This window comes from Alligator sinensis, unplaced genomic scaffold (assembly GCF_000455745.1).
Source record: "Alligator sinensis unplaced genomic scaffold, ASM45574v1 scaffold1931_1, whole genome shotgun sequence".
NCBI classification, from domain to species: Eukaryota; Metazoa; Chordata; order Crocodylia; family Alligatoridae; genus Alligator; species Alligator sinensis.
Window position 1 is genome coordinate 500,767 of NW_005842866.1, and position 11,011 is coordinate 511,777.

The 11,011-nt window shown below is 50.9% G+C and overlaps 1 long non-coding RNA gene across 1 annotated transcript; it reads right to left on the reverse strand.

The window, feature by feature from the left end:
• Positions 1 to 219: 219 nt before the first annotated feature.
• On the reverse strand, positions 220 to 3,515 carry LOC102386627. The gene is made up of 3 exons (XR_325170.3): positions 3,311 to 3,515; positions 2,211 to 2,325; positions 220 to 806 (listed from the first exon to the last, which is right to left on the reverse strand). It is a non-coding gene; the product is annotated as an uncharacterized LOC102386627 (long non-coding RNA).
• Positions 3,516 to 11,011: the final 7,496 nt, after the last annotated feature.

Sequence of the window (11,011 nt, forward strand, 5' to 3'; positions counted from 1 at the left end):
CGTATTGACCTGGGATTGGAAATGAACTGGTGAAAGACTATCCTATAATCAGTCCTGGGGGATATATGGTCTGCCAGTCCTTCCTGAGTTCATTGCACTGAACTCGTGTGTTAACCATTCACGTGCTCTGCATTTCCGAAGGGAAAATACTATTGCAGGAATGTCCTGAAACCAAATATTCTCTGCTTTTTCATCAACCCTTTACTGAGAATTTGTCTATCTAATTTAGCTACCTGTGTTCGTATACTATCTCCTGTTGTCATCCCCTCAGCTCCCCCTCACACAGGACGGATCTGAACATCAATTGTCTTTGGGGATATGTGAAACCTGTGGAGCACCCAAATTTGTGGGCCCATCACACCGGTGCTACACCAGATCTGGCAGGGAGAAAAGTGGGGGGATTGCTTCTGTACAAGTGAGAGATCAGGAGCAGGGGGTGCTCTTTGCACAGGATGTTCCCCTAATCATAAAGCCAGTCCCGGGACTAATGCTGCTGCAGTGGCTATATTTAATTACAGACAGCAAAGAAGGAGCCTCATCCTTCTCCCATTCGAATCCATGCAGATTTTCCCATTGACTAGAATGGGAGAAGATTGAGGTCAAAAACATTATCCCAAATCATTGTTTGTAACAAACGTGACGAAGGTGTTATGCAGGTTCGAGGACTCGCTGATCATTGTTGCCGGTTGACTGATATCTCCTGTCTTTCCCGATGCAGGTAAAACATCTTCGTGGTGCTTCCTCTCGGGTATCAGCACATCCCCAGGTACAAGCATTTTTACCCAAAAGCACCTGAGATGCAGCAACTGAGAAAGAAAGACAGAACAATCACAGTGTGCAGCCCAAAGGAACAGATAGATACTAATCCCCCCACCGCTTTTTAAAAACTTGGTAACGAATATGCTACAGTGAAGACTGATGAGAGCCAGTGAGAAATAGCGCGGGTTAGATCCCGGGTGGAAGTGGGGAAGATGAGGCACAGGAGGTGGCTTGATGTCCCTGAGCTCAGATCGCAGTTTCGTAACAGAGTCAGGCAAGTTTGGTCACAAATGGCACCCTACATTCGGACCAGGACACCTGTGAATGTCGAATGCTGAGGTGCGGGGAGCAGATGCACAATGCAAAGTGAACGGACTTTGCTTCTTAGGGAAAGTGAAGCGGATACACAACACACAGCCTTACCTGGACACCCGTCTCTTTTTGTTTTGTTTTGGGAGATTGCATTACCCTGCAAAAAGCTCTACCCTGCTTTACCCTGCATGGGTTACTACAGAGCACGTGATGTGCGTCTCAGCCTGGGATAGCTATTTACTCAATGCAAAGTTGCTCTCTGGCACTGGATGGGGAGGCACAGTATGGCAGGGTGTGCAGGCAGGGGCCTCTGGGAGCTGCTCAGACATCTCTCCTTACTGTTCCTAGAATCAGAGAAATGAGGGAGGAAGGGAGCTCAGGAGGTCACATCTAGTCCAACCCCCTGCTCCAAGTAGGACCAGCTCCAACTACATCATCCCAGCCAAGGCTTTGTCTAGCTGGGTCTTCAAAACCTCTGCGGATGGGGACTCCCCCACCTCTCTGGGGAGCCTGTTCCAACACTTTGCTACTCTCCTAGTGAGAAATATTTTCCTAATATCCAACCTCAACTTGCCTTGCTGCAGCTTGAGCCCATTGCTCCTTGTCCTGTCATCTGCCCCCGCTGAGAACAGTCCAGCTCCATCCCCTTTGGAGTCACTCTTCAGGTAATTAAAGGCTGCTATTAACCTCCTCCGCCCCAGTTTTCTCTTCTGCAGTCTTCTGTTCCTATCTGCCTGCCTCAGCAATCCTCTATTTTGGGGTAACATCCAGGGTATATTATCCAGTAGTAATCATGTTGTATGTCCACCCTTGAGCCTTCCAGCAGAAAAGTACATAATGCTCTGACCAGTTATCCTTTCTCCCCTGAATGCCCAGCCCTTGCAACACTCAGCCTGACATATTTTACACCCTGGGACCCATTGTCTCCATGAGCTGCACTTGCACCATGAATATAAAGAGAGCTCAACCTGCTCCATTTGATGACTGTTGGCTATACCCTCTGGACTATTCAGGTGTCATTTTGCATGGAGGGGATGTGAGGGCTGAGCTTTCCTCTGAGCATTTCAGGTTTCTCCGTTGTGTGGGAGGCTCACAACATGCTGGATTAAGACACAAGAATGGTATTAATGGGGACATACACAAGACCTTCTGCACAGTCCTTGGGTCCCACCGAATTTTCCTGAGGGTAACACACAGCGCGGCAGTAGCCCCGGTAGTTCGCGCAGCCCCAATTTCCAGCACCGGCACCCGGACCTGCAAAACCACAAAGTGGACTTTAAGCCTCTCCTTGGAGCCTGCCCCAAGCTGCAAGTCTCTTTGCATCGTCGATCTACTGCTGTCGACCCCAACCCGAGCTATGACCCAGGGTTGCCCTCTTGCCCTCGCTCTCGTTAGGGAGCTGCACTGATGAGGCGTGACACATTAAGGCTGGATGCAGCCCCTGCCTCCCACCCTGCTCTGGCCCATGGCAGCTTGCTGAAACTCCTAATGTGGCTCTCCAGCCCAAATAATTGCCCACCCCTGCTCTATCTACAGTCTGTATCAGAGATGGGGGAGGAAGGCCAAATTGCAGACCGAATGCAGACAGCACCACCCCACACTCCTCAGCAGGTTTTCATCCACAGGCATGTGTGCACGTGTGGCAAGAAAGGGCTCCTTTCCTTTAACAAGCTGTTACAAAAGGAGGGCCACACTGCTTTAAAGCTCAATAAGGAATGTATATTAAAGGCTACCTAAAGGAGTCATTCTTCTCATGCTAAATTTATCACTGGCATGGAGAGGAAGAAGTTTGCACACCCCAAGAGCGCAGTGAGAAATGCACACCATTGTGTGCTCGCCCTTGTAGATGGAGCAAATATGTAGGTTTTAAAAATTCTGGGTAGTGACCAACCAAGCCCTTGACAATATGGCAAGGAAGCTGCTTTTCTGAGTATACATTAAGAAATGATTTGGGGATATTCTCTGAAGCTGCCCAGCAAGGCTGATCTCGTGACCAAGCTTCATTGTAATCCTTTGCCCTGCGGATGTGAGACTCGCTACCCTCTTAACGCAGAAGCCCTAAGGAACGGCAGAGCACTATGTCCATTTTGCAGATGAAGAAGATAAGGCCCAGAAAGTGATGTTATTTGCTGTGGGTGACAAGCAGGCCCAGAGTCGAACCCAGCTGTCCTGTCTCCCAAACATTAGATCAGCTTCTCCCAAGCATCACCTATTATTAACGTGGCCGCGAGGTACTTACAGCTGCTCATAGCCAGAGCCACCAGCACCAGCAGAAGCAAACCCCGGGGACTCACGGTGATGACCATTTTCCAGGCACCTTCCTGTAGATGAACAGAATAGCCGGTATCCCTGGAAGCTCGTTATATAGAGTCGCTAGGAAGCCTGGCACAAGGGAGCGGTTTGGATCCGGTGCGGTGTCATCAAAGGTCTAATTACTTGTATGTGACATAGGGACTTCCTGAGCCATCTCAGCATCGGAGCAGGCTGAAGGAAGGGCCAGGAGGGGAGGCCCCCCATTTCAAAGCTCATTTACTAAATCTGCCCAGACCTGATCTGATTATTGGTATTGAAACATCTCCTTGTTGTGCGCCTTATCATGAGATACCACTTAGGGGCTGCTGAAAAGATCTGCTGTGCAGAAGGAAATGAGATCCGCCTGATCGAAGGACAAGGGTTTCGGTTACAAAACGGCGTTCACATGATAAAGGCTCCAAGGCAGACACCGGCCTGATGCTCCTTTACACTCATGCCAGGGTAAATCAGGGGTCAGTACATGGGAGCAACTAGAGAGGGTGACGGAGGTCTCGGCTTCTCTGTTGCCCTCGGCGGGTTGCCTCTGCCCCACGGCTGCAGACCCCACGTGGCAGACTCCCTCGACCTCCGTTCACACCAGCGGGCTGCAGGCGCTCGCGCAGGTACACGGAGGCACGCGCAGGCACGTGCACGCTCCGGCTCTCCTGCTTATATCTCCTGCCACCTGCTTTTAGAAAGAGCCCAAGTGCTCAGGCCAGGGACCCTCCCAGCACCATCCAGAGGGCAATTAGCTTTTAACCCTTTCCCCATCTGAACAACACCCATTAAACCCTGCCGCTTTCAACAGATAAGAGCAAACAGTACAACCCCATAACATCACAGAGAGGCAAGGGTTTCTTAGAGAGATCTCTTTAATGCATCAATGTGGGGATAGAGTTAGACAAGCTTTCAAGTACAAGACATTTTTCATCAGGTCTGCTGAAAATGCAGACTTTTCCCCATGCAACCAGCACAAGATGTGAATCAGGTCCATGGCTTTCCCTCTTAACAAAAGCAAATGAGCAACAGCTGGACACAGTTTGAGGAGTTACTGAGGGCATGTCTACACATGTGCTTTAATATGCACCGGCCTACTTTAATGCGCATTAAACTGTCACCAAAGACATGCTCTCACTAAAATAGGCTAATGCACCTTTTTTCTAGTACTTCACAATGGAGGTACGAGATTTAATGCGCATTACCTAAAGCACATTCATGAACGTGGAGACGCGCCCTAGTCCTTGCAAGGCACAGAATCAGAACAGACGTCTGTTTTGAGCGTGCTCTCGTCGTTTCTGGGGTGGGAAAGTGATTTCAGAATAGCTCCCTTTGTGGACATGCTCTGAAATAAAAATCTCTTTGTGGTCCAGAGTAATTCGCTGGTTTATTACGACAGCTGATGCTTTTACTCTGGAACCACATGATTTTTATTCTGGGATCGAGTGCCCAAGCAGGGACCTATAGCTAATGAAGAATGGCTTATTCCTCAGCAGCTATGCCAGTCGGCGTCCCTGCGTAGCCCTTCATGACGACCTGCAAAAAGTGAAGGGCCGTGTGTGACTGCCACTTTATTCTGCCACTGGACTCGCGGCGTGGGGTGCCGCTCACCCTGAGATGTCCCCTTGTGCGCATCTGATTACTGGACCATATTTTTCTAGGTGAAGTGTAATGTCATTTCCCTGAAAAATACTGTCCTTAGCCCTTGGGAGTCTCAGGGACCAAAGTCCCACGCTGTGCCAAGTGGCGCCTTCTTTTGTACGCAAGGATTTTGTCAAATGGCAGAAAGAAAACCGGCAAGGAATTTGAGTCAGCAATAGATGAGGAGCGAGGTGGAATCGGCTATGAGCTCAAGATACGAGCATTGCTTTAAACATCTGTCTGCAGCAAGAAAAGTAACGAAAAGAAGCATGAACAACTAGGAAGCCACGATGGGCTTGTAAAAATAACTGCAGTGGACTCTGCTTACTGGCATATTGGATAAGCAGATTGTTTCCTTCCCAGCACAACACCTCGTCATTCCTGTTCCCTATGGCTGACACCACAGGGCTTCTCAATGCTGGTAGTGCCGAGGCCCGACTCATCGGGCTCGAGGCCCCCTCGGAGAATGCCAGCTCTTCGTTCACACTCTTTTTTTGTCTACAGAAAAAATACGGGGGTGATTTTTCTGTTGCAAAGAACTCAGCAAAGCTCACGACAGCTCAGTGTGTTTTTAGCGCCATTTGAAATCCCTGGGTTCAGCCTGTGAATTGTGTTTGCACACCTACCGGTGCTAATGCGGTGTGGCACCCCTGGCAGGATCTCCAGGCACCCTGGTTGAGAATCACTGGCTTGCACTGTAATGGACACTGGTTACCAACATTGGGGTTAAGTCAGGGGTGGGCAAAATGTGTCCTGTGGGCCGCATGCGGCTTGCCAGGCCATTCTATCTGGCCCGCGGGGCCCCTAAAAAGTTTAGAAAATTAATATTTATCTGCCCCTAGTTACCTGTCATGCAGCCCTCGATGGTTTCCCAAGACTCAGTAAGTGCCCCTCCACCCGAAATAATTGCCCGTCCCTGGGTTAAGTGCATACACCACTGACCTGCACAGGAAACCCTGGACCCCGCTGTCTTGTAATGTAATTGTACCTCATTGCAGCATACAACTGCAACTGATTAAGGATAACAAAAAGTCCTTTTTCAAATATATTGGGAGGATGAAGAAGGCGCCGGGTAATGTGGGGCCCCTGCAGGATATGCGGGGCAATCTGGTGGTTGCGTCAGAGGATAAAGCGGACCTCTTTAACCAATTCTTCACCTCCGTTTTCTTGTGCAGGGAACGGGACTTCCCTGCTGTGATAGAAGCCGGACGCGAGGGGATCGCCTTCAGACCTCAGGTTGGGGAGGACCGGGTTAGAGAGCTTCTGGAGGGGCTGGACGCGTTCAAGTCAGCGGGTCCGGATGCTCTCCACCCCAGGGTGCTGAGGGAGCTGGCTGGGGTTATTGCAGGGCCCCTGGCACGGCTCTACGAGCGATCGTGGTGCTTGGGCCAGGTGCCAGACGATTGGAAGGTAGCTAATGTGGTCCCCATCTTCAAAAAAGGGAAAAGGGAGGACCCGGGCAATTATAGGCCCGTCAGTCTTACCTCAATCCTGGGGAAGCTCTTTGAGAAGATCATCAAGGAGCACATTTGTGATGGGCCGGCATCCGAGATGATGCTCAGGGGCAATCAGCATGGATTTATTAGGGGGAGATCATGTCAGACCAACCTGATTGCCTTTTATGATCAGGTCACAAAGGCCATGGATGCAGGTGTCGCGGTGGATGTAGTCTTTCTGGACTTCAGCAAGGCCTTTGACACCGTCTCTCACCCCATCCTAATTAATAAACTAGGCGACTGTGGCATAGACGCCTACACGGTCAGATGGATTGCAGATTGGCTGAAGGGTCGCACTCAGAGGGTGGTGGTGGATGGATCATATTCGACTTGGGGGGAGGTGGGTAGTGGAGTCCCTCAGGGCTCGGTCCTGGGCCCTGCGCTGTTCAATGTCTTCATCAGCGATCTTGATGTTGGGGTGGAGAGCAACCTGTTTAAATTCGCTGATGACACCAAAATTTGGGGGGAGGTGAGCACGCTAGCAGGGAGAGAGAGATTGCAGAAGGATCTGGATAGGTTACAGGGGTGGGCAGACAGGAACAGGATGCGTTTCAATACGGACAAGTGCAGGGTGCTGCACTTGGGTAGTAGGAACCAGCAGCACACTTATACGATGGGGAACTCCCTACTTGAGAGCACGGAGGCGGAAAGGGATCTTGGTGTCATTATTGACTCCAAGATGAACATGGGCCGACAATGCGAGGTCATGGTTGGCAGGGCTAACCGGACCTTGTCGTGCATCCACAGGTGCATCTCGAGTAGAGCCAGGGAGGTGATCCTCCCCCTCTATGCGACGCTGGTCAGGCCGCAGCTGGAGTATTGTGTCCAGTTCTGTGCGCCCCATTTCAGGAGGGATGTGGACAACATGGAGAGGGTCCAGAGGAGGGCCACCCGCATGATCCGGGGACAACAGGGCAGACCCTACAGTGAGAGACTGCGGGACTTGAACCTATTCAGCCTCCACAAGAGAAGGCTGAGGGGGGACCTGGTGACCGTCTATAAACTCACTAGGGGGAACCAGAAGGGTTTGGGGGAGACGCTGTTTCCCCTAGCCCCCGCTGGCATAACAAGGAGTAATGGGCACAAGTTGATGGAGAGGAGGTACAGATTGGACATCCGAAAAAACTACTTCACAGTTAGGGCGGCTAGGAGCTGGAACCAACTTCCAAGGGAGGTGGTGCTGGCCCCTACCCTGGGGGTCTTTAAGAAGATGCTGGATACTTACCTGGCTGGACTCATTTGAGTCCCGTTTTTTGTTTTTAGGGGGTTTTGTTGTTCTCCCGCCCTGGCGGGGGGGCGGGCTAGAAGATCTATTAGGTCCCTTCCGACCCTAAAACTATGAAACTATGAAACTATGAAACTGGTGAGGCTGGCTAGGAGCGGACAACGCAAGGTTTCTAAAGCAGCCCTGTCAACTGCACAGCTGCTAATTAGAGGCATAAGGTGCACTAAGAAACTAGATACAGGCTCAATGCTCAGGCTGCTCCTGCACTTCGTGAATGCCCTTTATGTTGAGTTGGGTACACTGCATGCTCAGAGTAAGCACGTGGCCTTGCTTTCCATCCTGTGGTTATGCAGTTAAATGAGTGCATGGTATTGATTGACCACCTCAAATAGTTGGAAAAAATTCTTCTTTGCAAGCTTTCAGGCACAAACACCCTTCCTCAGCCTGACGAAGGGTGTTTGTAAGCTTGCAAAGAAGATTTTTTTTTCCAACTATTTGAGTTGGTTTAATAGAAGATATCAGATTTACCCAAAGCACCTTGTCTGCCTGCCTTTAGACCAAGACGGCTACAAGCTATACCCTGGCAGTGATTGAGACATCAGGAAAATATGGGACAGTGCAAACCTCTACCACCCAAACGGATTGTGCTGCCGATCCTTGCTTATATGTTTCCTGCCATATGTCTCCAAAGGCCAGACAGAGTCCCCATGTTTGCTGCCTTGATGGTCGATGTGGCAGGAGATATACAGCACAGATGAGGACCTGTGCTAGCTGGTGGGTTCAGAGGGACAAGCCAAGACCCCTCTCACTCAAGGGTTGTAGCTGGGGGAGGAGTAGTGTGAACACAGGACCTACTTGCTTCTGCACACCTTGGCCCAAGGTCTAGGCAGGGATCAATGGGAGAGGGTCTAACATCTCCTTATACCCGTGTGTGGCCATTCATTGCAAGCCAGAGTTAGGCTCATAATGTGACTGCATTTGGAAAAGGGCAACTTACTGGATTGCAGAAAAAGGAGCCAAAATTACACCTGAGCCGTGGGAGCAAGAGGCCCCCTTTGACGTGTGAGAGTGAACGTTTGTAATACAATGTCACAGCTCTGGGTCTCATGGGTCCCATATCGCAGCAGGGGAGAGAGAAGCCCTTTTCTGTGCGCCTGTGGTGTGACCAAGTGCCTTCCAACCCTGGGCATCTCATTCAACAAGGTGAGTCCAGTATCATACCTCTCTCCATCAGCAGGTGGCACAGTTAGATACTGCTTTGTGGTCCTGTTAGTCACGAGCCCTTGCAAAGTTGAGTGTCGCCTGTCATCCTGACAGCTCTGCTTTCCTGCCCTAGCAGAGGCGTTACAGTCCAGCTGAAACGCCAGCTTGCTCGTGGGCTGCTGAACAACCGCTGGCTTTCTCTGCAGGAGTGACGGCCTGTCAATCGTGGGCAAATTTATCCCTGGGGCGTCGCTGAAATGGCCCTGAGGATGAAAGGCATCACACAGCAGGTGTTAGTCCCGGGCTGTGCTGCCATTTCAGAGGGACCCAGCCTCAGTGCTCCTCTGCAAAATCATTTCTTACGTTAATAGTATCATCTCTCTGCGTGGTAGCGGACGTTGGTGAGGCCTCATCTGAAGAGCTGTGTCCCGTTTTGGGCCCCGCATCTCGAGGAGGATGTCGACAGCTTGGAAAGAGTCCGACGCAGAGCAACAATGATGAATAGGGGCCCGGGAGGCAAGAGTTATGAGGAAACATTGAAAAAAAAAAATAAGATTACTTAGTTTGGAGAAGACATTTGATATGAGTCTTCAAATACCCAAAGGGCAGAGGACAGAGACGGGCTTTTCTTCTGTGGCCGTAGGGGACAGGACTGGGAACAGAGAAGCCAAGGGGCTTCAACAACGGGAATTGAGGTTGAAGATGAGGAGAAAGTTTCTAGCTGGGATGGGCTGGTCAAGCACTGGAGCAGGCTGCCTGGAGAAGTTGTGGGATCTCCATCCTTGAAGCACTGGCGACACGTAGGGGGTGCATGGAGGTTCACATGCACCCCGAGATCGGTCATGCACCCCCCTGGAAGCACCAAGGATGAAACTGGAAGTGCAATTCTGGTTTCATTGCTGGATCGAGGACCACCCCCCCCCCCAAGTTGGTGATGGGCTGCTGGGGGATCAGGAGGCTTTCAAAAGCAGGTGAGACAAATGCTTGGCTGGGATGGTTTAAGGGATGATCCTGCCTTGAGCATATAAATGACCTTGCAAAGTCCCTTCCAGCCCAACTTCCCCGTGTTCCCATGTGGGACTTTGCAGATCGGCTGCCCATGGCAGGAGAAAGCAGCGACCAACCTTCAGGACATACTCTGCGAGCCATTTCACACAAATGGTGTGTAGACATCCCCTCTCTTGGCCAAAACATCAATGTCTGGTCCTCAGGAATCATGTCGCCCCCTCCAGAGATAAAGGTGACGAGCAAACTCACCCGTAGCAGGCAACCATCGGTCCTCTGGATCATGGTGTACATATAAGAGGTCTATGAACATAACACCAAGACATTCGATGCATTCACCTAGGCAAGAGTATGGAGGAGAGGAGGCTGCCCAAGATGTACCACCCCCCTTTACATTGCTGAGACTGAATCCAAAGGCCAGACCCAGTCCCCACGTTTGCTGCCTTGATGGTTGATGGAAGAGAGCAAGAGATAAGAATTGCTGCTGCCTAATGCCTCGGTGAGGGTGCCTTTCTGTCATGGCGATGCCTTTCTCCAACCAAGGAGTACCACAAAGCAGGGGGGGGAATAGGGTTTTGAGGTTCCCTATACTCACCTTAATTTGGAGGCTGCAACTCGGGTATTTTACAGGTGCTGCCCTGCCGTGCTGCCACCAGGCCCTCCGGGCAGATGCAGTTTCTAGTCCTACCTCCCAAAGCCTCCAGCAAGAGAGCGTTTCTTCACCACTACACGTTGCTCCCACTCGACAAACAGTGCTGTGGGCAGCAGCACTCTTTAGCGGCTACACTTGATAACGTGCTAGCGGACACCATGGCTAATCAAATTACAGACTCATAGAAAATGAGGGTGGAAGGGAGCTCAGGAGGTCACATCTAGTCCAACCCCCTGCTCCAAGCAGGACCAGCCCCAACTACAGCATCCCAGAGAAGGCTTTGTCTACCTGGTATTCAAAACCTCCCAGGTTTAAGAGCCTACTGCCTCTCTGGGGAGCCTGTCCTAGTGCTTCACCACCGTCCTCATATCCAACCTCAACTTCCCTTGCTGCAACCTGAGACCATTGCTCCTTGTCCTGTCATCTGCC